Below are 23,579 nucleotides of genomic sequence, written 5' to 3' on the forward strand. Positions count from 1 at the left end.
CTCCTCATCAGCCAGGCTAGCTTGAATCCAATGGCCTAGCGAGCACGGGACCTATGTTTGGGTATACCTTTCCCACCTAGGGCGACAAAAGCAAAAAGAACACATGATGGACAGAATGCTGAACAATGCAAACATTCACCCCTAATCATAAATCTGGGTTTAATCCATTGTTTTTTTGCTCACCTCGCCACTCCAGTCCTATTGACATGGATAGCTACACTAAGCCATCTTCCAGTAATCGTGGATTTGCATTATCAGAGTGGGTTGTACCTGAGAAATCATTAGTCAGGAACAAAGGATATTAGGAATTCACTGTGTCGTATGTTTCCTCGTTGGCCCATTGTTGTTTTTCCTATGTTAGCCTAGCTTTGGGCATTGTAGGCCGCTTTTATTTTCGTACACGTTACTACATAACATGCATATGTGTGGGCTGCGTTGTATTTTCACACCGAACCTGCGCATGTTTTCATACTTTGTTCTTTTCTTGGGATTTAGTCTGAACACACTAGACAAGGTCAAGCAACAATGCCCCTTCTTATTCTCTCTGGTCAGACTCTAACGCTTAGAAGCAGAAAGAAAGGGCAGCCGCTGTCTGTGAACACACGTCTTGTCATAAAACTGAGGAGAGGGGTCCTGAAAAAACAGACACTGAGTGAAGGCCCTGAAGCAAGAGCGCTGCGTCCGCTGAGATTTAGAACATCCATCTATTATGCAAAGGTATGGGGTCCGCCACCAATGCCCGAGATATATCATATATAGACAAGGGGGTTAGGCAGTTTAGGCTCATCTGTCTTATAATATGACATGTTTTTTATGGCCTCTGGTTTGTTAACCAAGCAAATGATATTTGTGGTATGCATTTGTTTTCTAATTGTGGTGCAAATACTGCATTTTAGCGAATTGAATGATAGTTAAAATGAATATTAGAAACTTCTTTTGTGTCTCTTGTTATCTTATTGTGGACAAGTACGAGTGAGAGATTGAAAGGGTGTGTCCTGTTACCGCGATCCCGGAGAGGGATGGCGTGTAGTGTTCTGGGGTGCCAGCTCATTTGTTTCTCTGGAAAGGTTAGGAGGACAAGTGAGGCACTACAGCTACTGGGGCTCGGGCTGATAGATTCTGAAGTAGTATTGTGACTCAGTCCCTACATGCTGATGTTCTGTGGTCCCAAGCATAGCTGTGTTCCTGAGCAGAATCCCTGCAACAACTGGAAGCACAAATGGACCTGATGGCTTTGGATCTTATAGTGGTCAGAGCATGTTATGTTATTTCAATTTGCAATGCGCGCAAATCACCCCTGGAGGGGTGTCCTGGCCCCTCGACAGTTCAAATGCAAGCAAGGGTAGTAGAGTTTAAAAAGTGTAGTCTTAAGTGCTTTCCTAAGATGAAGGTGTTCTGAGCTCATACGAACGGGGTGGGGTAAGGCTTTCCAATATAGAGGGGCTAGGTATGAAAATGACACACCCCCGGATTGGGACTTGTTGACCTGTGGAACCATGAAGAGAACCTTATCCCTAGATCCAAGGAGTCTGGGAGGATGATAGTAAGTGAGCTTCGAGGTTAAGCAGCTGGGACCCTTTTCTGTCAGGGCTTTGTGGGTAAGGCAACACATATTAAAAACAATTATCTTCCAGACTGTGAAGTGAAAGAGGGGGGCAGAGGCAGCTGTGGGTGGAAGGCTGCAGAGTGGCCCTCTGTGACCATCAACATTAGCTAGACTGCCCAAATGAATAAAGTGAAATATCCCTCCACAGCAGGCACAGATGAGTGCTGAATCCCTGGAGGCTCGCATCACCCCACAAAATGAAACCCGAGGGCCATCCAGGTGGACTGTGCTCTCAGGGCATCTGTACCCCGTCTTCCCTGGGAGCCACCATGGTGCTGATGATTTCCAGTCTTCTGAACTGCATTTTACCTGCGGCTGTGTGGCTCCTCCCATCATAGTTACAATGCTGACGTGCTGCTGTTTCCACTAGAGTCAGTGTGTCCAAGTCTTTCACGTAGATCAAAAGAGGCGCTTTAAAGCATGGATGATTAGTATTTAGAAAAGAAGATCTCAACACTGCAAAGAACCAATAAATACCACAAACAAAGTACGTTTGACAAGAAAAAATATCATGACAAAATAATAGGTAGCCAAAACTATTTTAAGACGGTAAATACATATGTATTTCTTCAACTCACAAGAGCATCCCCTACATAAGAAAAAAACCTTTAAAAGGAAAAAATAATAAAAATATGCACACCATAAATACTCAAAGTGCAAAAAAAACTACCTCATACTTAGATAGTTTACAAATAAAGTAAAACGAAACAACTCCAAGCTAAAAATTAAATTTAAAAATAAACCAACACACTTCTGAACAGACTGCACCTAACTCAGACCGTGAAAAAATGAACACCAGCCAAGTCAGCAAAACAAAAATCTGCTCATAAAACAAAGAAAAGCACAATATACTGTTGTAATGCATCGTGTGGCAGGACTACCAACGAAAGTATTTAGGAACAGAGTAATTCCCCTAATATTGCAGAAACAGATGTGTTTGAGTGCTGAATGACCATATGCTATATTTTTGTGGATTGATGTCTCTTGTACATGTGAAGCTAGGATGTTATTCCCATTGTCTTTGTCACAGATGAAGACCTGCTCTACAGGTGCGGGGTGTGGCTGTCCTGATGGTGCATCCTTCTCTTTCCTCATAATTTGCATCCCAGGCTCCTCATATGAGTAAGTCTTGTGCTCAGAGCCATGGCCTGAGCAGAGAGACCCTTTGGAAGAGACCGGAAGCACCTCTGCTCAGAGGCACCTGCAGCAGCTCTCCCATCAGATATAAGGTAAGGGATAACTCGAGTTAGTTTGCTGCCACAAATTCTTAATATGAAAACTGAAAAGTAACCCAGGAGGGTGAGAGTTAATCAATGATAATGTAGGAAAGTAAATGCAAGACTGGCATTCAATCATTCATTCACCAACCTGTATCAGGTCTGCAGCCTTTTCTGTATAATTATCGATTCTCTGTGCATGCCAGACAACCGCTCATCTGTTGCATGATTTGCATATTTAACTTTAAAAGACCAATATTTGTATATCTACCCAAAACATCGAAATGTACACATTGAACGTGGGCTGCAGCACAGAACCAGGTCATTCTTTCTGCTGTGCCTTGCTTCATCCCAGAGTGAAGATTACAAATTCATCCAAGTGGTGTTAATACCTACAATTACCAGCAGGGGCGGCAGAGTCTGTGTGTGCAGGAGAAGAGTAGAACCTAGCACTCTTAGAGTTTATTTTAAAACAAGGGACATAGTTATTTGTTCTTTATCTCTGCCATGTTTGTTTTACTTTTCATGCCTGATGAGTTTTAAATTAGCAAGTTTTTATGGGTAAGCGGTCCCGAGGAAATATTTTAGGTTGGACGTAGGATATGGAGGTTGCAGCCCTCATTCGGAAAGTGTGAAATAGGACTGTAAAGGTCCCCTCAAAACTGTTGATGGTAACCACCCCCAACATAAAGGTGCGGCCTTGCATCCCCTGGAGAGAGCCGGGCTGCACCACAAAGGTGTGTCCCTGCATCCCCTGGAGAGAGCTGGACCCTAACATAAAGGTGCGGCCTTGCACCCCCTGGAGAGAGCTGGGCCCCAACATAAAGGTGAGGCCTTGCATCCCCTGGAGAGAGCAGGGCTGCACCACAAAGGTGTGTCCCTGCATCCCCTGGAGAGAGCTGAGCCCCAACATAAAGGCGCGGCCTTGCACCCCCTAGAGAGAGCAGGGCCCCAACATAAAGCTGCGGCCTTGCATCCCCTGGAGAGAGCTGGACCCCAACATAAAGGTGCAGCCTTGCACCCCCTAGAGAGAGCTGGGCACCAACATAAAGCTGCGGCCTTGCATCCCCTGAAGAGAGGAGGGCCCCACCATAAAGGTGCGGCCTTGCATCCCCTGGAGAGAGCTGGGCCCCACCATAAAGGTGTGGGCTTGCATCCCCTGGAGAGAGCAGGGCTGCACCACAAAGGTGTGTCCTTGCATCCCCTGGAGAGAGCTGGACCCCAACATAAAGGTGCGGCCTTGCATCCCCTGGAGAGAGCAGGGCCGCACCATAAAGGTGCGTCCTTGAATCCTCTGGAGAGAGCTGGGCTGCACCACAAAGATGTGTCCTTGCATCCCCTGGAGAGAGATGGACCCCAACATAAAGGTGCGGCCTTGCATCCCCTGGAGAGAGCTGAACCCCAACATAAAGGTGTGGCCTTGCATCCCCTGCAGAGAGGTGGGCCCCACCATAAAGGTGCGGCCTTGAACCCCCTGGAGAGAGCTGGACCCCACCATAAAGGTGCGGCCTTGCATCCCCTGGAGAGAGCTGGGCCCCACCATAAAGGTGTGTCCTTGCATCCCCTGGAGAGAGCTGGACCCCACCATAAAGGTGCGGCCTTGCATCCCCTGGAGAGAGCTGGGCCCCACCATAAAGGGGTGTCCTTGCATCCCCTGGAGAGAGCAGGGCCCCAACATAAAGGTGCGGCCTTGCATCCCCTACAGAGAGGTGGGCCCCACCATAAAGGTGCGGCCTTGCATCCCCTGGAGAGAGCAGGGCCGCACCATAAAGGTGCGTCCTTGAATCCCCTGGAGAGAGCTGGGCCCCACCATAAAGGTGTGTCCTTGCATCCCCTCGAGAGAGCTGGACCCCAACATAAAGGCGCGGCCTTGCATCCCCTGGAGAGAGCAGGGCCCCAACATAAAGGTGCGGCCTTGTATCCCCTGGAGAGAGCTGGGTCCCAACATAAAGGTGCGGCCTTGCACACCCTACAGAGAGGTGGGCCCCACCATAAAGGTGCGGCCTTGCATCCCCTGGAGAGAGCTGGGCCCCACCATAAAGGTGCAGCCTTGCATCCCCTGAAGAGAGCTGGACCCCGCCATAAAGGTGTGGCCTTGCATCCCCTGGAGAGAGGTGGGCCCCCCATAAAGGTGCAGCCTTGCATCCCCTGCAGAGAGCTGGGCCCCAACATAAAGGTGCGGCTTGCATCCCCCGGAGAGAGCTGGACCCCAACATAAAGGTGCGGCCTTGCATCCTGTGCAGAGAGGTAGGCCCCACCATAAAGGTGCATCCTTGCATCCCCTGGAGAGAGCTGGACCCCGCCATAAAGGTGCGGCCTTGCATCCCCTACAGAGAGGTGGGCCCCACCATAAAGGTGAGGCCTTGCATCCCCTGGAGAGAGCTGGACCCCAACATAAAGGTGTGTCCTTGCATCCCCTGGATAGAGCTGGGCCCCACCTTAAAGGTGCGGCCTTGCATCCCCTGGAGAGAGCTGGGCCCCACCATAAAGGTGAGGCCTTGCATCCCCTGGAGAGAGCTGGACCCCAACATAAAGGTGCGGCCTTGCATCCCCTGGAGAGAGCTGGGCCCCACCATAAAGGTGTGTCCTTGCATCCCCTGGAGAGAGCTGGGCCCCACCATAAAGGTGTGTCCTTGCATCCCCTGGAGAGAGCTGGGCCCCACCATAAAGGTGTGTCCTTGCATCCCCTGGAGAGAGCTGGACCCCAACATAAAGGTGCGTCCTTGCATCCCCTGGAGAGAGCTGGGCCCCAACATAAAGGTGCGGCCTTGCATCCCCTGCAGAGGGGTGGGACCCACCATAAAGGTGCTGCCTTGCATCCCCTACAGAGAGGTGGGCCCACCATAAATGTGCGGCCTTGCATCCCCTGGAGAGAGCTGGCCCCCCCATAAAGGTGAGGCCTTGCATCCCCTGGAGAGAGCTGGGCCCCAACATAAAGGTGCGGCTTTGCATCCCCTGGAGAGAGCTGGGCCCCAACATAAAGGTGCGGCCTTGCATCCCCTAGAGAGAGGTGGGCCCCATAATAAAGGTGCGGCCTTGCATCCCCTGGAGAGAGCTGGACCCCACCATAAAGGTGCGGCCTTGAATCCCCTGGAGAGAGCTGGACCCCAACATAAAGGTGCAGCCTTGCATCCCCTAGAGAGAGCTGGGCCCCAACATAAAGGTGCGGCCTTGCATCCCCTAGAGAGAGGTGGGCCCCACCATAAAGGTGCGGCTTTGCATCCCCTGGAGAGAGGAGGGCCCCAACATAAAGGTGCGGCCTTGCATCCCCTGCAGAGAGGTGGGCCCCACCACAAAGGTGTGTCCCTGCATCACCTCGAGAGAGCTGGACCCCTCCATAAAGGTGCGGCCTTGCATCCCCTGGAGAGAGCTGGACCCCAAAGTAAAGTTGCGGCCTTGCATCCCCTGGAGAGAGGTGGGCCCCAACATAAAGGTGCGGCCTTGCATCCCCTGCAGAGAGGTGGGCCCCACCATAAAGGTGCGTCCTTGAATTCCCTGGAGAGAGCTGGGCTGCACCATATCTTCTAAGTAAAGAAGCAGGTCTTCTTGCTGCATGTATTGGTGCCCTTTAGGCTGCCTAACGCCAATGCTGGCACTCTTGCCCCATTGTACAAGGGTGTCTGCTGCGTGATAGTTATTGTGCAGCAAGGGACACCCTCCCTGCACACAAACTCTCCTTAGAGGCTGTTCCTGCTCTGTATGTGTCCTGCAGAATGCAGCACAATCGCGAGAAGATGTAAGGAGAATGAGGGTATTTCTCCTCATTCTGCCAGCCTCAGACAAGAGCACTATGTCCACATCTCTTTGCAAGTATGGGTTTGCTTCAAAATCCCTAAATGGATGCACAAGAACGACCAGGCACAAGCCATGGTATTGCACCGCCTTGCCTTTCATTTTCTTAAAAAGCCCCATAAATTAACATTTGATTGGCTTTCTAAATACCCAAAAACATTTTGTGCTTGACTGTTAAAAAAGCGACACAGTCCAATGCAACATCTTTGTAAGACTGGGATAAAATGTATACTGAGCCGAACTCTTTTTGATTATACTATCTGCATTTAAGGTAGAAAGTGTATTGCAAATCTTTCTGAATGGCGCTTAGCACCAAATTCTGTTTTATGTGACAGTGAAAGTGTTATTAAATATTGTTTGGCATCAAGCAGGCTTCAATTATTAAAACATACATAACCAATTGTATATGTTTCTGATCAGTGGGCCTTCAAATATGTCTTGTATGGGCTACATAAAACCTCAAAATAACTCTGAGACACTGTGGCCACAATAGGGTCGCAGGAACCACACCGTCTGACTCCTCAGCATTCCTTCCTTTCAGTGACTGACCCTGTGAATGATGCGGTTGACACCATTATATGGCAGTGACTGGGTTTTCAGGCCCCTCACCTTTGGAGGAACCAGTTTACAGTGCATCTGGGATTGACATATGGACAGGATTTGTGAGTCTTGAAAATGTACATACCAGAGAAATCCTTAGTTTGAAAATGGGGTACAGTAGCATTGTGGAAATTGTAAATCTGAAGCAGTGTTTGCAGGTGAGATCCACCAGTACGCATTTTTGGGGACCAGACCCTACTTTTTCTCATCAAACTTTAACTCAGAGCAAAATAGAGAAAAACATACAAGAAGGAAAGGTGAAGGAAGAGAAAAACATTTTCAAAGAGAAAATACAGAGATGGGAAACAACCTGCAACAGTGGTGGAAGACAGAGGCATGAGGTAGATTCAAGACCCCCCAGGCTTGGTGTTCATCTGCAATGACACTCATCAGCGCCATCTGCAGGCGTCTGAGAAAAACCTTGGCCAATGGCACTTATTACTTTACAAATTAAACGCTGGTTTTGGAAAGGGAGAGAGCAGGACAGCACCATATCTACTAAGGGAGTAGCCCCTGCAGCTCTCATCCCCAGTTCTGATGCACCTTAAGGATGTCTTGTGCCACTCTGATATGTTTCTGCCATTTCTAGCATAGGATTTGTACTAGAAGGCTACCCTTTCAGTACACACAGCTATGCTATACTAGACATACGTTTGAAATCATTCAATTTTGTTTGTGTGTTGTAGAACACAAATGCAAGGTTTGAAAACTTTGATGAAAAAAATCACTTTTCTCCAAATTTACACCTGCCTAGGGGAGGTGTAATGCTTTGGCACAAAAGCACTGTATACAAATGTTAATATTTCAGGATTTTTTGTCAAAACCTACGTGCGGCCATTTTGGAGAGCCCACATACCACCCATGGTACACCCCTTAATGCAAAGCATTTAATAGTGTTACTTTTAGGCAACTTTTCAGCGCCAAAAGAGGTAAATAGTTTATCAAGATATTGCACCAGTTTGCTTCACTTCTTGTGACTTTGCACCAGTGCAACCCTTTGGAAATGCCTCTGCCGCTACAGTAAGCCAGGTAAACTATTGAGAATCATCAGGAACTCTTACGAGTCAATGACCTGTAGGATAGTCCAAGAGGGACAACTCACTGAAGCCTTACAAGTAAGAACTCCAGGATTATTTGCTCTCTCTTTTTCTCTTCCTGCTACCCATAGACTGGGTCATGAAGACATCCACAGCAAAGAGAAGAACTGGAATACAGTAGACACCTTGGACGCATCTTGATGACCTGGACTTTGACGATGGCCTGGCCCTAGTCTCTAATACCCATCTGCAGATGCAAGAGAAGACTGACAATGTGTTAGCCACATCAGCACAACATGGCCTCAACATCCACTGGGGTAAAACAAAGACCCTGAAGGCTACGACAGCCAGCACAACTGCAGCCACCTTTGCAGGGGATGCTTTGGAAGAGGTTGAGGCCTTCACCTACCTGAGCAGTGTCATAGGCAAGTAGTGTGGCACAGATGCCAACATCAAGGCAAGAATCTGCCTTCATTCAGCTGCCTTCATTCATCTATAGAAGATCTGGAGCTCCAAGCACCTAACACTGCAAGCCAACTTCACGTTTATTTAACACCAATGTAAAATCAGTCCTTCTGTATGGAGCAGAAACTTTGAGGACAACAACCACCAGTACCAACAAAGTCCAGACCTTCATCAACACCTGTCTGTGGAAAATCCTTCAAATCCACTGACCAAACACCATCAGCAACCATGACCTATGGCAGCAGTCCTTCCAATTCCCTGCTAATGAAGTAATCAAGAAAAGATGCTGGAGTGGATAGATCACATCCTCCGTACCTCCGTAGAGCCAGCATCAAACACCACCAGGCAAGCCTTCACCCGGAACCTTCAAGGGAAAAGGAAAAGAGGAAGGCAAAGAAACTACTGTCGCCAAGGCCTCAAGGCTGACTGCAAGGGGATGGCTTACATCTGGAGTCAGATTGAATGAAAAGGCCAGGACAGAGATGGCTGGAGAGTCCTGGTTGTTGGCCTATGCCCCAGAAGAGGTAGGAGGCATAATGAAGTAAGTACCAGTGCAAATGCATTATAAATCAGCCCCTTTCTGAGTGCTTACGTGGGGACCAAATGTAGCCCCTTAAATGGTGATGAGCACACTAACATCACACTGCACAGGTTCCAACTGGCTCCCCGTCCACACTAGATGAAGCATTACTCAAGCCCTGGTCACCAGCCGTTTGAACTACAGCAACGCACTCTATGCAGGAATCACTACTAACATCCTGAAAAGACTTCCAACAGTACAGAACTCAGTGGCCAGAATCATCCTTGATGTCCCTAAAAGGACCAACACTACTCACTGCTAGATGTTTCACTGGCTCCCCATTTAGAAGAGATGTTAATTCAAGATGCTGATCTACCTCTACAAAGCCCTGCACAACCTAGAGCCAGCATACATCAACCACCCCCTGAGCTTCCACGAATCCTCTAGACACCTGTGCTCCACCTCCCTCTCCCACACTCACCTGCATCTTCCAAAGCAACAGTGGAGGTGCTCCTTCTTCTACCTCACCGCTAAATCCTGGAAAGAACTTCCCCTTCACCTTCAGACCGCCACCTCTCTTCTGGAAATCCTGAAAGGACTCAAGACCTGACTGTTCAACTAAACCCACCCAAAGCAGGATGGCCCTCAGCGCCTGGATTCCCTCGGGGGCTATTAGCCACTTTTTTAAAATCCTGTTTTTGATTTCACTTGATCTGAAGTACTTGAGATCTCCCACAGAAACTCAGTTGTGGGGCTCAGCACCTGCCTGCCTTCATGCCCTCAACAGTACACTGAATCAAACTGGTATAGGGAAAAAGGTATATGCAAAGTATTAAAGTCCTGGGAAAAGGTGGGCGCGAATGGGCAGAGGCAGTTGCTTATTTCCAGAACTCGGGCCATCCTTCTGACTGCATTATGAGAGGAAGAGTCACCAATGGTCATTCGTATACCCACATCAGGTAGGTAAGTTGCATTGGGCTGAGAGAGAGAGAGAGAGAGAGAGAGAGGGCCTCTATGTGATGGAAAGGAGCAACCCTGGGTGAGGTGATTGGAGGTAAGCGCTTTGAGGCATGTTACATAATTATAAAGTTTATCATGCATGATTAATAAAAATCTTTGCATATACACGACATTATATGCATCCATAAAATAAGTTAAATGATCTATTTAAAAAACAAGCATTTGCAATGCAATCGGTCTCGCATTAGGGCAAGTTAGAGCCATTGGCGTTGCAAATGACAGTGTTCTTAGTTATGTTTTTTTGTTTGCAGTGGAGTGATTATTTGACCAATTTAAAGAGCTAGGAAGGAAAGAGAATGGAGAGGAAACAGTAGAAAGTTGGGGCGCTACCAGTAGTGCTTTAAACGTAAGAGGAAAGATGGAACAGTAGCATAAACAATAAAATACAAGCATTGGCATAGCCAATAGGTCTCGCCTTTGGGACCTTATAAGTATTTAGTTATGCAGCACAATATCCTTACTGCAACAACATTAACTGTTGCATGGCGAGGCCTATTGGCTGTGACAATGCTTGCTTTCTCTGTTGAAACGTGTACGTGTACTGGGAAAGTACTTGGAAATAAAATGTTCCAGCACTATTCTTACCCCCGTCTTCTGTGGCCAGAACCAAAGTAAGCTAGAAATGCCATTTCCGATGTTCTCCTAATGAACGCCTAAATTACAGGCTTTACTGCGAGTAAAGCACGTGGTGGAAACTTCTTTCAAAGTGTTTAGTATACAGTGTGGAAAGGGTGGCGTGTAAAAGACATTCTGGCAGAATTTCAAAACCCCCTGTAAACCGTCCCCAGGTGGTCTATGCCATGACACGCTTGACGCATGGCTGCGTCTGAGGAGAGATTAGAGCCGGCATGTGACTCAGGCCCGGCCCAGCACTGGCTGCTGATGCAACTCGAGGACGCCCGACTTCCTGTCAGAGAAGCAAAACACGCACAAAGTTTCAGTCCTACAGCTTCATTGCGTTTACAGGCTTGCGTGAGGAAGAGAAGTAAGAGAGGAACTTAGCATCTAACGAAACTCTTCCATGCAGTAAGGGAGGGGGAGAAGCGTGTGAGAGAGGGGGAGGAAAGCCGGCCATGCGAGGAAAGGAATGCTAGAAACCAGGATAGCAGGTGTGCGCGTGCACGACATCGCGAACGCAAGCTGGAGGACTGAAAAAAGCCACTAGGTTAGCACTTCCAAAACACGCTTACTAAAACTCTCGCCAGAGCAGCGCTATAAGCGCTGGCTCAGGCGAGACCTAAAAAAGAGATTGATTAAAGACCACAGAATCATGGGCTTCAGAAGTAAAAAGGGCTTAAAATCAGGCGAGCATTTGAACGTTGTGCAGCTTGGTGGGATATTTTTTGCCAAAGATCAAGGACACTTGTGCCCACAAGGTGACCAGTGCTTAAAGTGTGGAGGTGTTAAAATGGACGTTATACAAAAGGAGCAGCAGTTAAAGTGTGTTGTGCAGTTCATAGCAGCCAGTTAGAATTCCTGAATAGTTGAGCCCTCAAGGTCATGCTTAATGCTGTTCAAGGGCCTCTGCTAGGTTAGAGACCTTTTATCGCTATGGCCGGCCAAATTCATTTGTTTGTTTTCCAACCCCTGTAATATTTCATTGTCCAACTCATCACTTGTGGGTCCGCCATAAAGTAACAGGTGCCAGGTAAAGTGTATTCTGCAACGGGGTGGGTGATAAGGGGGGGCAATAAACCAGCTAAAGAGCACACTTCAAGTGGCCTGGTTCCTAGAAATAGAAGATAAGTAAAATTAAAGGGGGTCAGGATAGGGACTAGCAAGACTCAAGTTACAAAGCAGTCCTCTAGCAGCCTGGCATTACTCACATGAAAAAGTTACACTTACAACCTGGCCCTTAGGGACGGTAAACAAAAAGTAGTCTTATAGAAAAACAACTTTAATGGGGGCAAATATATGACACATGCAGGCACATGCATCAACCACAAAACCGGTCGCAAACGGGCAGATTCTCAGAATCTGCCCCTTTGCGACCGGTATTTTTGCATTTGGGATGCATCATGCCAAATGCAAAAATCGCTATTTAAGGAATCTCAAAATAGCGATCCCTTAAATAGCGATTGCATTTAAGGAATCCCAAATTGAGATTCCTTAAATGCAATGCATTACAGTTTAAAAAATAGCGATTTCGCTATTAGCGGGAGCAAATTACCATGAAGCTGGACTTCATGGTAATTTGCTAAAACTTAGAAAAATGCACTTATTTGCATTTTTCTAAGTTTCATGTTGCGCACACACATGCCCTTAGAGCATGTGTGTATGCAACATATGTGCAGAGTTAAAATACAGGGGTGCAATAGGGTGTCATTTTGACACCCTTACACCCTAGAAATTGCGGGAGCAATTTGCGAGTACCTACTGGTACTCGCAAATTGCTCCCGCAATCTCCAATTCCAATTCCAATTCCATCTCCAATCTCCAATTCATTCCTATGGGCCTGGAGGCCCATAGGAATGAATGGGAAGCCATTCATTAATTGCGACTCGCAATTTGTGAGTCGCGATTAATGAATGTTAAGGAATCGCTATATCGATTTAATAGCGATTCCTACAAGCATAGGCTTTTGCGAGTCCTTAATTGCGATTCCTTAATATTCGCAATTAAGGACTCGCAAAAGCTTTTCTTGATGCATGTGCCTGATGGTCTTATAGATCACTTTACGGCCCATGCACTTTCCGGCATGTTGAGTTACGTGTTTGGAGCTATTATTCTGAGGTCACAATGCAGAAGAGACAGCAAGTTATTTACCAGCTGCCACACCACACAAGTTCATCATCCTCCCCTTCCCACATAGCGGCCTCATGCTGGGAATCTTCCTGCCTGACGTCATAACTCCTAGATTTAAAACCCTAAAAATCTGAACATTTTGGGAAAATATTTGGTAGCTTTCAGTCTTTCCAAGTAGAGCAATTATGTGTAACTTCCTATTTCAGTAGGGATTCGGAATGGGAGTAATTCACAGACTCGGAAATATTTCAAATGCAGGCACCACTATGTATCTTCTTCAGTTGGAACACTCAATGGACATTTCTAGTTCAGGAAGAATGCACGCACCACTGTGTGTCTGCCTCAGCCATGACACGCAGTGGACATTTCTAGTTCAGGACAAATGCACGCACCACTGTTTGTCTGCCTCAGCTGTGACACGCAGTGGACATTTCTAGTTCAGGAAGAATGCTAGCATCACTATGTTTCTGCCTCAGCTGTGACACGCAATAGACAATTCTAGTTCAGGAAATGCAAGCACCACTGTGTGTCTGCCTCAGCTGTGAAATGCAGTGGACAGTTCTATTCACAAACGGTGCACATATCACTGTGTGTCTGTCCACACAGTGGACATTTCTAGTTTATTAAGAATGCAGGCCCCACTGTGTGTCTTCCTCAGCTGTGACACGTAATGGACATTTCTAGTTGAGTAGGAATGCATGCACCACTGTGTGTCTGCCTCAGCTGTGACCATCAGTGGACATTTCTAGTTAAGGACGAATGCACACACCACTGTGTGTCTGCCTCAGCTGTGACAGGCAGATGGACATTTCAAGGTTAGGAAGAATGCACACACCACTGTGTGTCTGCCTCAGCTGTGACAGGCAGATGGACATTTCTAGATTAGGAAGAATGCACGCACCACTGTGTGTCTGCCTCAGTTGTGACAGGCAGATGGACATTTCTAGGTTAGGAAGAATGCACGCACCACTCTGTGTCTGCCTCAGCTGTGACACACAGTGGGCACTTCTAGTTCAAGGAAGAATGTAAGCATCACTATGTTTCTGCCTCAGCTGTGACACGCAGTGGACAATTCTAGTTCAGGAAATGCACGCACCACTGTATGTCTGCCTCAGCTGTGACACGCAGTGGACAGTTCTATTTCACAAACGGTGCACATATCACTGTGTGTCTGTCCACACAGTGGACATTTTTAGTTAATTAAGAATGCTGGCCCCACTGTGTGTCTTCCTCAGCTGTGACACGTAATGGACATTTCTTGTTCAGTTGGAATACATGCATCACTGTGTGTCTGCCTCAGCTGTGACCCTCAGTGGACATTTGTAGTTAAGGAAGAATGCACGCACCACTGTGTGTCTGCCTCAGCTGTGACAGGTAGATGGACATTTCTAGGTTAGGAAGAATGCACACACCACTGTTTGTCTGCCTCAGCTGTGACAGGCAGATGGACATTTCTAGGTTAGGAAGAATGCACGCACCACTGTGTGTCTGTCTCAGTTGTGACAGGCAGATGGACATTTCTAGGTTAGGAAGAATGCACACACCACTCTGTGTCTGCCTCAGCTGTGACACACAGTGAGAACTTCTAGTTTAAGGAAGAATGCACACACCACTCTGTGTCTGCCTCAGCTGTGACACACAGTGAAAACTTCTAGTTTAAGGAAGAATGCACACACTACTGTGTGTCTGCCTCAGCTGTGACACGCAGTGGACATTTCTAGTTCAGGAAGAATGCAAGCATCACTATGTTTCTGCCTCACCTGTGACACGCAGTGGACAATTCTAGTTCAGGAAATGCATGCACCACTGTGTGTCTGCCTCAGCTGTGACACGCAGTAGACAGTTCTATTTGACAAACGGTGCACATATCACTGTGTGTCTGTCCACACAGTGGACATTTCTAGTTCATTAAGAATGCAGGCCCCACTGTGTGTCTTCCTCAGCTGTGACACGTAATGGACATTTCTAGTTCAGTAGGAATGCATGCACCACTGTGTGTCTGCCTCAGCTGTGACCCTCAGTGGACATTTCTAGTTAAGAAAGAATGCACGCACCACTGTGTGTCTGCCTCAGGTCTCACATCCAGTAGACATTTTGAGATCAGGGAGAGTGCACACACCACTGTGTGTCTGTCTCAGCTGTGACACGCAGTGGACATTTCTACTTCAGTAAGAATGCACTCACCACTGTGTGCCTCAGCTGCGACAAAAAGTGGACATTTCTAGTTCAGTAAGAATGCATGCACAACTGTGTGTCTGCTTCAGTTGTGGCACGCAGTGGACATTTTTAGTTCAGAAAGAATGCACGCACCACTGTGTGCCTGCCTCAGCTGTGACACACAGTAGACATTTCTAGTTCAGGAAGAATGCACGCACCACTGTGTGTCTGCCTCAGCTGTGACACACAGTGGACATTTCAAGTTCAGTAAAAAATGCACACACCACTGTGTGTTCACCTCAGCTGTAACACGTAATGGATATTTCTAGTTCATTAGGAGTACATGCACCACTGTTTTCCTGCCTCATCTGTGACACTCAATGGACATTTCTAGTTAAGGAACAATGCACGCACCACTGTGTATCTGCCTCAGCTGTGACACGCAGTGGACATTTTGAGATCAGGAAGAATGCACGCACCACTGTGTGTCTGCCTCAGCTGTGACACGTATTGGACATTTCTACTTCAGGAAGAATGCACTCACCTCTCTGTCTGCCTCAGCTGCAAAAAGCAGTGGACATTTCTAGTTCAGTAAGCATGCACGCAACACTGTGTGTCTGCCTCAGCTGCAACAGGCAGTGTACATTTCAAGTTCATTAAGAATGCAGGCCCCACTGTGTGTCTTCCTCAGCTGTGACACGTAATGGACATTTCTAGTTCAGTAGGAATGCATGCACCACTGTGTGTCTGCCTCAGCTGTGACCCTCAGTAGACATTTCTAGTTAAGAAAGAATGCACGCACCACTGTGTGTCTGCCTCAGGTCTCACATCCAGTAGACATTTTGAGATCAGGGAGAGTGCACACACCACTGTGTGTCTGTCTCAGCTGTGACACGCAGTGGACATTTCTACTTCAGTAAGAATGCACTCACCACTGTGTGCCTCAGCTGCGACAAAAAGTGGACATTTCTAGTTCAGTAAGAATGCATGCACAACTGTGTGTCTGCTTCAGTTGTGGCACGCAGTGGACATTTTTAGTTCAGAAAGAATGCACGCACCACTGTGTGCCTGCCTCAGCTGTGACACACAGTAGACATTTCTAGTTCAGGAAGAATGCACGCACCACTGTGTGTCTGCCTCAGCTGTGACACACAGTGGACATTTCAAGTTCAGTAAAAAATGCACACACCACTGTGTGTTCACCTCAGCTGTAACACGTAATGGATATTTCTAGTTCATTAGGAGTACATGCACCACTGTTTTCCTGCCTCATCTGTGACACTCAATGGACATTTCTAGTTAAGGAACAATGCACGCACCACTGTGTATCTGCCTCAGCTGTGACACGCAGTGGACATTTTGAGATCAGGAAGAATGCACGCACCACTGTGTGTCTGCCTCAGCTGTGACACGTATTGGACATTTCTACTTCAGGAAGAATGCACTCACCTCTCTGTCTGCCTCAGCTGCAAAAAGCAGTGGACATTTCTAGTTCAGTAAGCATGCACGCAACACTGTGTGTCTGCCTCAGCTGCAACAGGCAGTGTACATTTCAAGTTCATTAAGAATGCAGGCCCCACTGTGTGTCTTCCTCAGCTGTGACACGTAATGGACATTTCTAGTTCAGTAGGAATGCATGCACCACTGTGTGTCTGCCTCAGCTGTGACCCTCAGTAGACATTTCTAGTTAAGAAAGAATGCACGCACCACTGTGTGTCTGCCTCAGGTCTCACATCCAGTAGACATTTTGAGATCAGGGAGAGTGCACACACCACTGTGTGTCTGTCTCAGCTGTGACACGCAGTGGACATTTCTACTTCAGTAAGAATGCACTCACCACTGTGTGCCTCAGCTGCGACAAAAAGTGGACATTTCTAGTTCAGTAAGAATGCATGCACAACTGTGTGTCTGCTTCAGTTGTGGCACGCAGTGGACATTTTTAGTTCAGAAAGAATGCACGCACCACTGTGTGCCTGCCTCAGCTGTGACACACAGTAGACATTTCTAGTTCAGGAAGAATGCACGCACCACTGTGTGTCTGCCTCAGCTGTGACACACAGTGGACATTTCAAGTTCAGTAAAAAATGCACACACCACTGTGTGTTCACCTCAGCTGTAACACGTAATGGATATTTCTAGTTCATTGGGAGTACATGCACCACTGTTTTCCTGCCTCATCTGTGACACTCAATGGACATTTCTAGTTAAGGAACAATGCACGCACCACTGTGTATCTGCCTCAGCTGTGACACGCAGTGGACATTTTGAGATCAGGAAGAATGCACGCACCACTGTGTGTCTGCCTCAGCTGTGACACATATTGGACATTTCTACTTCAGGAAGAATGCACTCACCTCTCTGTCTGCCTCAGCTGCAAAAAGCAGTGGACATTTCTAGTTCAGTAAGCATGCACGCAACACTGTGTGTCTGCCTCAGCTGCAACAGGCAGTGTACATTTCAAGTTTAGGAAGAATGCATGCACCACTGTGTGTCTGCCTCAGCTGTGACACACAGTGGACATTTCCAGTTCAGTAAGAATGCGCACACCACAGTGTGTCTGACTCAGCTGTGACACGCAGTGGACAATTCTATTTCAGGAAGAAGGCACGCACCACTGTCTGTCTGCCTAAGCTTTAACACGCAGTGGACATTTCCAGTTCAGGAAGAATGAACGCACCACTGTGTGTCTGCCTCAGTTGTGACACGCAGTAGACATTTCTAGTTCAGGAGGAATGCATGCACCACTGTGTGTCTGCCTCTGCTGTGACACACAGTGGACAATTTTAGTTCAAGAAAAATGCACGCATCACTGTGTGTCTGCCTCAGCTATGACACACAGTGGACATTTCTGGTTCATTAAGAATGCACGCACCACTGTCTGTCTGCCTCAGCTATGACACGCGGTGGACATTTGGAGCTAAAGGAGAATGCACACACCACTGTGTGTCTGCCTCAGCTGTAACATGCAGTGGAGATTCTAGCTCAGTAAGAATGCACACACCACTGTGTGTGTGCTTCAGCTTTGACAAGAGGTGGACATTTCTAGTTCAGTAAGAATGCGCGCACCACTTTGTGTCTGCCTCCGCTGTGGCACACAGTGGATATTTTTTAGTGCAGGAAGAATGCATGCACCACTGTGCGTCTGTCTCAGCTGTGACATGCAGTGGACAATTCTAGTTCAGGAAAAATGCATGCACCACTGTGTGTCTGCCTCAGCTGTGACATGCAGTGGACATTTCTAGTTCAGTAAGAAAGCATGCACAACTGTGTGTCTGCTTCAGTTGTGGCACGCAGTGGACATTTCTAGTTCAGAAAGAATGCACGCACCACTGTGTGCCTGCCTCAGCTGTGATACGCAGTACACATTTCTAGTTCAGGGAGAATGTATGCATGTAGGACCCGGCCTCGTGGCGTGGTCCTGGCCCCCTTTTCAGGCCGACCGGGGACCTCTTCACACTTCGGGGTCCCCCCTGGATTGTACACATCTACCCGCACCAGCCAACATGACCCGGCTCCCCCCGGCCGCGGCCCCAGCGAAACCCCGACATCGAGGCACCAAGATCCGGCCAGGGGGCACCACGTGGCCAATCCCCCGATCCCGGAGGAGGAGAGTTTCGATGGGACCCCCAACCGTCCCCCAACGCCTGGGTGCGATCGCTCTCCGGCCTCCCTGGGCACTGGCGCCTCTCCCGCTGGGCATCTGGCCTCACCCAGCCCGGCCTCTCCGACCCCTGGACGCAAGAGTCCGGACATCAAAGGGCTCCAGACCTATATCTGGGGCGAACCCGCACCAGGACTGTAGTTGTATCCTGGAGTCGAGAGCCCTGCTGATCGGATCGCGGCTGACCCTACAGAGAAAAGACTCTTGCCTGGAACTGTACCTCGGGGCCCTGCTGACGCCGTCGCGGCCCAACCTCGCTGAACTACCATCGGAGCCCTGCTGACCTCGTCGCGGCTCGACCTAGCTGAACTACCACCGGAGCCCTGCTGACCTCGTCGCGGCTCGACCTAGCGGAACTACCATCGGAGCCCTGCTGACTTCGTCGTGGCTCGAGCTAGCTGAACTGACCCTCCGAGCCCTGCTGACTCTGTCGCGGCTCGACCTCTTCGAGCCGCCCTTGTGTCCGGCACCCGACGCTCCGACTCCCGGAGTCCTTCCCAGCTTGAGGCTTAATACCTGGGCGCAGGGTACCCCCGTACCAGGCTGGTACTGAGACTGTCCCGCTACCCCTTCCCCACAAAGACATTGAGACTCTTTTCGGATCCCTCGATCCACCTGTACATATTGCCAAAGAAACCTACGATAATTACCGATAAAAATATATGAGAACTGATACCAGTGTTGAGTCCTGTGTGGTGGTGTTACTGGGCTAGTACGATCATAGGGGAAGGACCTCTCCTAGGAGGCTTCTCAGCGGCGCTCGGCTACTTCCTTGCAGTAAGGAGGCCCACTGGGTGGTCCCGCCGACTCCCCAGAAGTCCGCCTTCCAACATTTGGTGGCCAGCGACGGGATCCGAGCCGGACGCAAATCGTACAGCAAGTAACTCACCCGCTACCTAACCAGACGCAGAATAACCATGAGCAGCCAGGAGACCACCACGACCGTGGGGTTCCAACAAGAACGGTTCGAGGAATACACCCACAAAGAACTCAAACAGTTCTGTAAAGACAAAGGCATTTCGACCACCGGATTAGGCTCAAAAGAGGACATGCAGAAAGCCCTAAGAGCCTGGGTAGAGTCCGAAGTAGCGTCGCCCCAAAGCGAAGGAACGTCAGAACTAAACGTAGCCTTACAGCCAACCACGGCCCCGGCAAATGGGGGAAGAAACAGCATGGAAGCCGGCCTATCCCCAGAAGAGATACGGGAGCGGGAGAGGGTCCGGACCCATGAGTTAGAACTCGCACGACTCCGGCTGGACGGAGAACTCCTGCTGGTGGAAAAGAAGTTGGCCCTAGAGCAACTACGGTTGCAAGAAGAGATTGAGGAAAAAAAACGGCACAGAGAACTGGAGGAGAAAAGGCTAACCCTCGAGTACGAGCGGAGCCTCAAGGAGCTTGAACTTAAGTCCAAAAAGGGGGAGACCGGCACCCCCGGAAACAAGGACATTCCTCCGCCGACAGAGGCGAAGGTACATATCCCCAAGGATGTCGTCAAAGAATACTACAAGAACGACGACATCCAACAATGGTTCAAAGCCTACGAAGTGGCCATGACCTCCCATCGTATACCCCGGAAGGATTTGGGTGCCGGCCTATGGGAACGATTCCTACAGCTCCCGGACGACGTGATGACCTCGTACGATCACATGAAGGAGGCCCTGCTCACCCGCTATGGCCTCACCGCAGAAATGTACCGCCAGCGCTTCCGAGACTGCAAGAAACTCCCCGGTACCACTTGGGTGGAGTACGTCGACTTTTTTAGCAGAGCCCTGGAAGGGTGGATCAAGGGCAGCAAAGTCACCTCCTACGAGCAGCTGTTCGACCTCATTGTCTGGGAGCATCTCTCCAACAACTGTTTCGTCGAGCTGAGACAGCACCTCCTCGACAGCAAACTGACCGAGCCGCGGAAGCTCGCCGCCGAGGCCGATCGGTGGGTGAACACCCGGGTCCCCCGGAACTCGATGGGGGAGTACCAGCGGAATGCCACAGGACCCCCCCGCCAGCGCGGCGGAGGAGAAGGGTCATACCGGAACCGAGACTTTACAGCAGGGCCGCCCCGGAGTCCTCCTCAGGGTCCGCCCTCGAACCGCACGTCCCCGACCCTAGTACGAAGGGGGACAACCCCAGCCCGACCAGGACCTCGGCCAACGGTAACCTGCTACAGCTGCCAACAACCAGGGCACTATGCCAGTGACCCCACCTGCCCCATGAACCGACGAAGCGGGACCACCGGGCCCCCGCCCCGACAGCTGGCGGCCACCGCCCTGGGGGAAGGGGAGGAGGAGGAAGAGAACACCGACGCCGGGTCCACCGAGTGGGAGCCGGCCGCCATGTCCCTCGTATGCCTGGGCAGCCGAGAAATGGTGCCCCAAACTCCTATCCCGAGCAACACCCAGAAATACCAGCAGTGGGTCACCATTAACGGACGCCGGGCCGAAGCCCTCCATGACACTGGAGCCAGCGTGACCGCTGTCCGCTGCCACCTGGTGACCTCCGAACAGATCCTGCCTCATGTACTGTGCCCCGTCCGGACGGCCGACAACACCGAGAGCATGTGCCGGATGGCCCGGATTCCATTCGAGTGGGGAGGAGTGTCAGGCCTGCTGAAAGTGACCGTCCGCGACGACGCCCCGGTGGACTGCCTTCTGGGGAACGACCTGGAAAGTTCCTCCTGGGCCCAGGTTGAGCGCCGGGAGCATCTAGGGATGCTAGGACTGCCCGAATGGGCCTGCGCCACCACCCGGTCCATGACCGCTCAGGCCCACCGACCAACCGTAGCGGCGGCACCCGACGAGCCCGAGGGGCCCGAACCACCACCTCCCTCTGTCGAGGAGGAACCCGACGCGGATGCCGGGCCGTCCGAACTTCCCCCGAACGAGATCACCTCCCTCGGCGAACTCCCTGAACTTGCACAATGGCGCCACGACGGGGGCCCCACAAGAGAACAGTTCCAGCTAGAACAGAAAACCTGCCCCTCCCTCGAGGGGACCCGACAGCAGGCGGCCGCCCAGGCCGCCGGTGACCAAACGGGAACTCACTGGGTCTATTGGGACAATGACCTGCTCTACAGCGAGCAGAAGATCGCAGAACTAGGGGCCGGTTGAGTGCTGGAGGTCCCCCTCCGATTCCGAGGTTTCCTCCTCAAACTGGCACATGATGTGCCCCTCGCCGGACACCTGGGGCAAGACAAAACATACAGCCGCCTGGTGACCCACTTCTACTGGCCCCGAATGCGTAGGGACGTGGACAATCACTGCCGGACCTGCCAGACCTGCCAAGCCAGCGGGAAGACTGGGGGATGGCTCAAAGCCCCTCTCCAGCCCTTCCCGGCAGTCAACACCCCGTTCCAGCGAGTAGGGATCGACATAGTGGGGCCCCTGGACCCCCGAACCGCCCTGGGTCACCGCTTCATCCTCGTTCTCGTCGACCACGCCACCCGATACCCTGAGGCCATCCCTCTCCGAACTGTGACAGCCCCCGTGGTGGGCCGGGCCTTGATGGGAATCTTCTCGAGAGTGGGGTTCCCCCGGGAGGTGGTGAGCGACCGAGAAACGAACTTTATATCGAAATACATGCGGTCCCTATGGCAACAATGCGGGGTCACCTACAAGTTCACCACCCCGTACCACCCCCAGGGGAACGGACTAGTCGAACGTTTTAACAGAACACTGAAAGGGATGATCAAGGGCCTGGAAGAGCCCCTGAGGCGGAAATGGGACGTCCTGCTGCCCTGCCTCCTATTTGCCTATCGGGAGGTCCCGCAGAAGTCTCTGGGGTTCAGCCCCTTCGAACTCTTGTACGGACACCCTGTCCGAGGTCCCCTCAGCCTGGTCAAGGAAGGCTGGGAGACGAACATCCGAAATGCCCCTCCCGACGTACCTCCGACGTACCTCCGACCCTGCGGAACCAAACCCGGAGGTTCCGGGCACTGGCCGAGGCCAACCTCGAGGCCAGCCAAGAGGACATGAAACGCTGGTATGACCAGAACGCCTCCTCCATTGAGTTCGAGCCAGGCCAGCAAGTCTGGGTCATGTCGCCCGTGGACCCCTGTGCCCTCCAGGACAAATGGACCGGGCCCTTCAAGGTGGTGGAGAAGAAGAGCCCCGTCACCTACCTAGTCGACCTGGAGTCCCCCAGGAACCCCCTCCGGGTTCTACACGCAAACCGGCTCAAACCCCACTTTGCCCGAACGGAACTAAGCCTGCTGCTAGCTACCGACGATGGGGGCGAAGGCGACTCCGAGCCCCTACCCGACCTCCTGAGGACCTCCGACCAAGACGGCTCCATAGAGGGCGTCAAACTCTCCACCACCCTGACCTCGGAACAGCGCCACGACTGTCAACAGCTGCTGCAACCCTTCACTGCCCTCTTCTCCCTCACTCCCGGGGTCACTCCCTGGTGCGTCCACGACGTCGACACCGGGGACAGCCCCCCCGTGCGACACCGAGCCTACAGGGTGCCCGACCGAGTGCGTGCCTGCATCCAAGCCGAGGTCGCCAAGATGCTAGCCCTCGGGGTCATCGAACCGTCCGACAGTCCCTGGGCCAGCCCAGTGGTCCTGGTGCAGAAGGCCGCCTCCCCAGGCACCACCCCGGAACTCAGATTTTGCGTGGACTACCGAGGGTTGAATGCCGTCACCAAGACCGATGCCCATCCCATTCCTCGGGCAGACGAACTAATCGACCGCCTAGGAGCCGCCCGCTACCTAAGCACCTTCGACCTCACTGCCGGATACTGGCAGATCAGGCTCACCCCCGGC

General features: G+C 50.6%; 1 protein-coding gene across 1 annotated transcript in view; it reads left to right on the forward strand.

The window, feature by feature from the left end:
- Nucleotides 1–2,708: 2,708 nt before the first annotated feature.
- Nucleotides 2,709–23,579, forward strand: part of LOC146863698 (uncharacterized) — a 68,121-nt gene continuing 47,250 nt past the window's right edge. The window contains exon 1 of the mRNA XM_085640669.1: nt 2,709–2,835. The gene's annotated coding sequence lies outside the window, so the exon portion shown is untranslated. The remainder of the gene's footprint in view (nt 2,836–23,579) is intronic.

This window comes from Triturus cristatus, chromosome 2_1, assembly GCF_964204655.1.
Source record: "Triturus cristatus chromosome 2_1, aTriCri1.1, whole genome shotgun sequence".
Classification (NCBI taxonomy): Eukaryota; Metazoa; Chordata; class Amphibia; order Caudata; family Salamandridae; genus Triturus; species Triturus cristatus.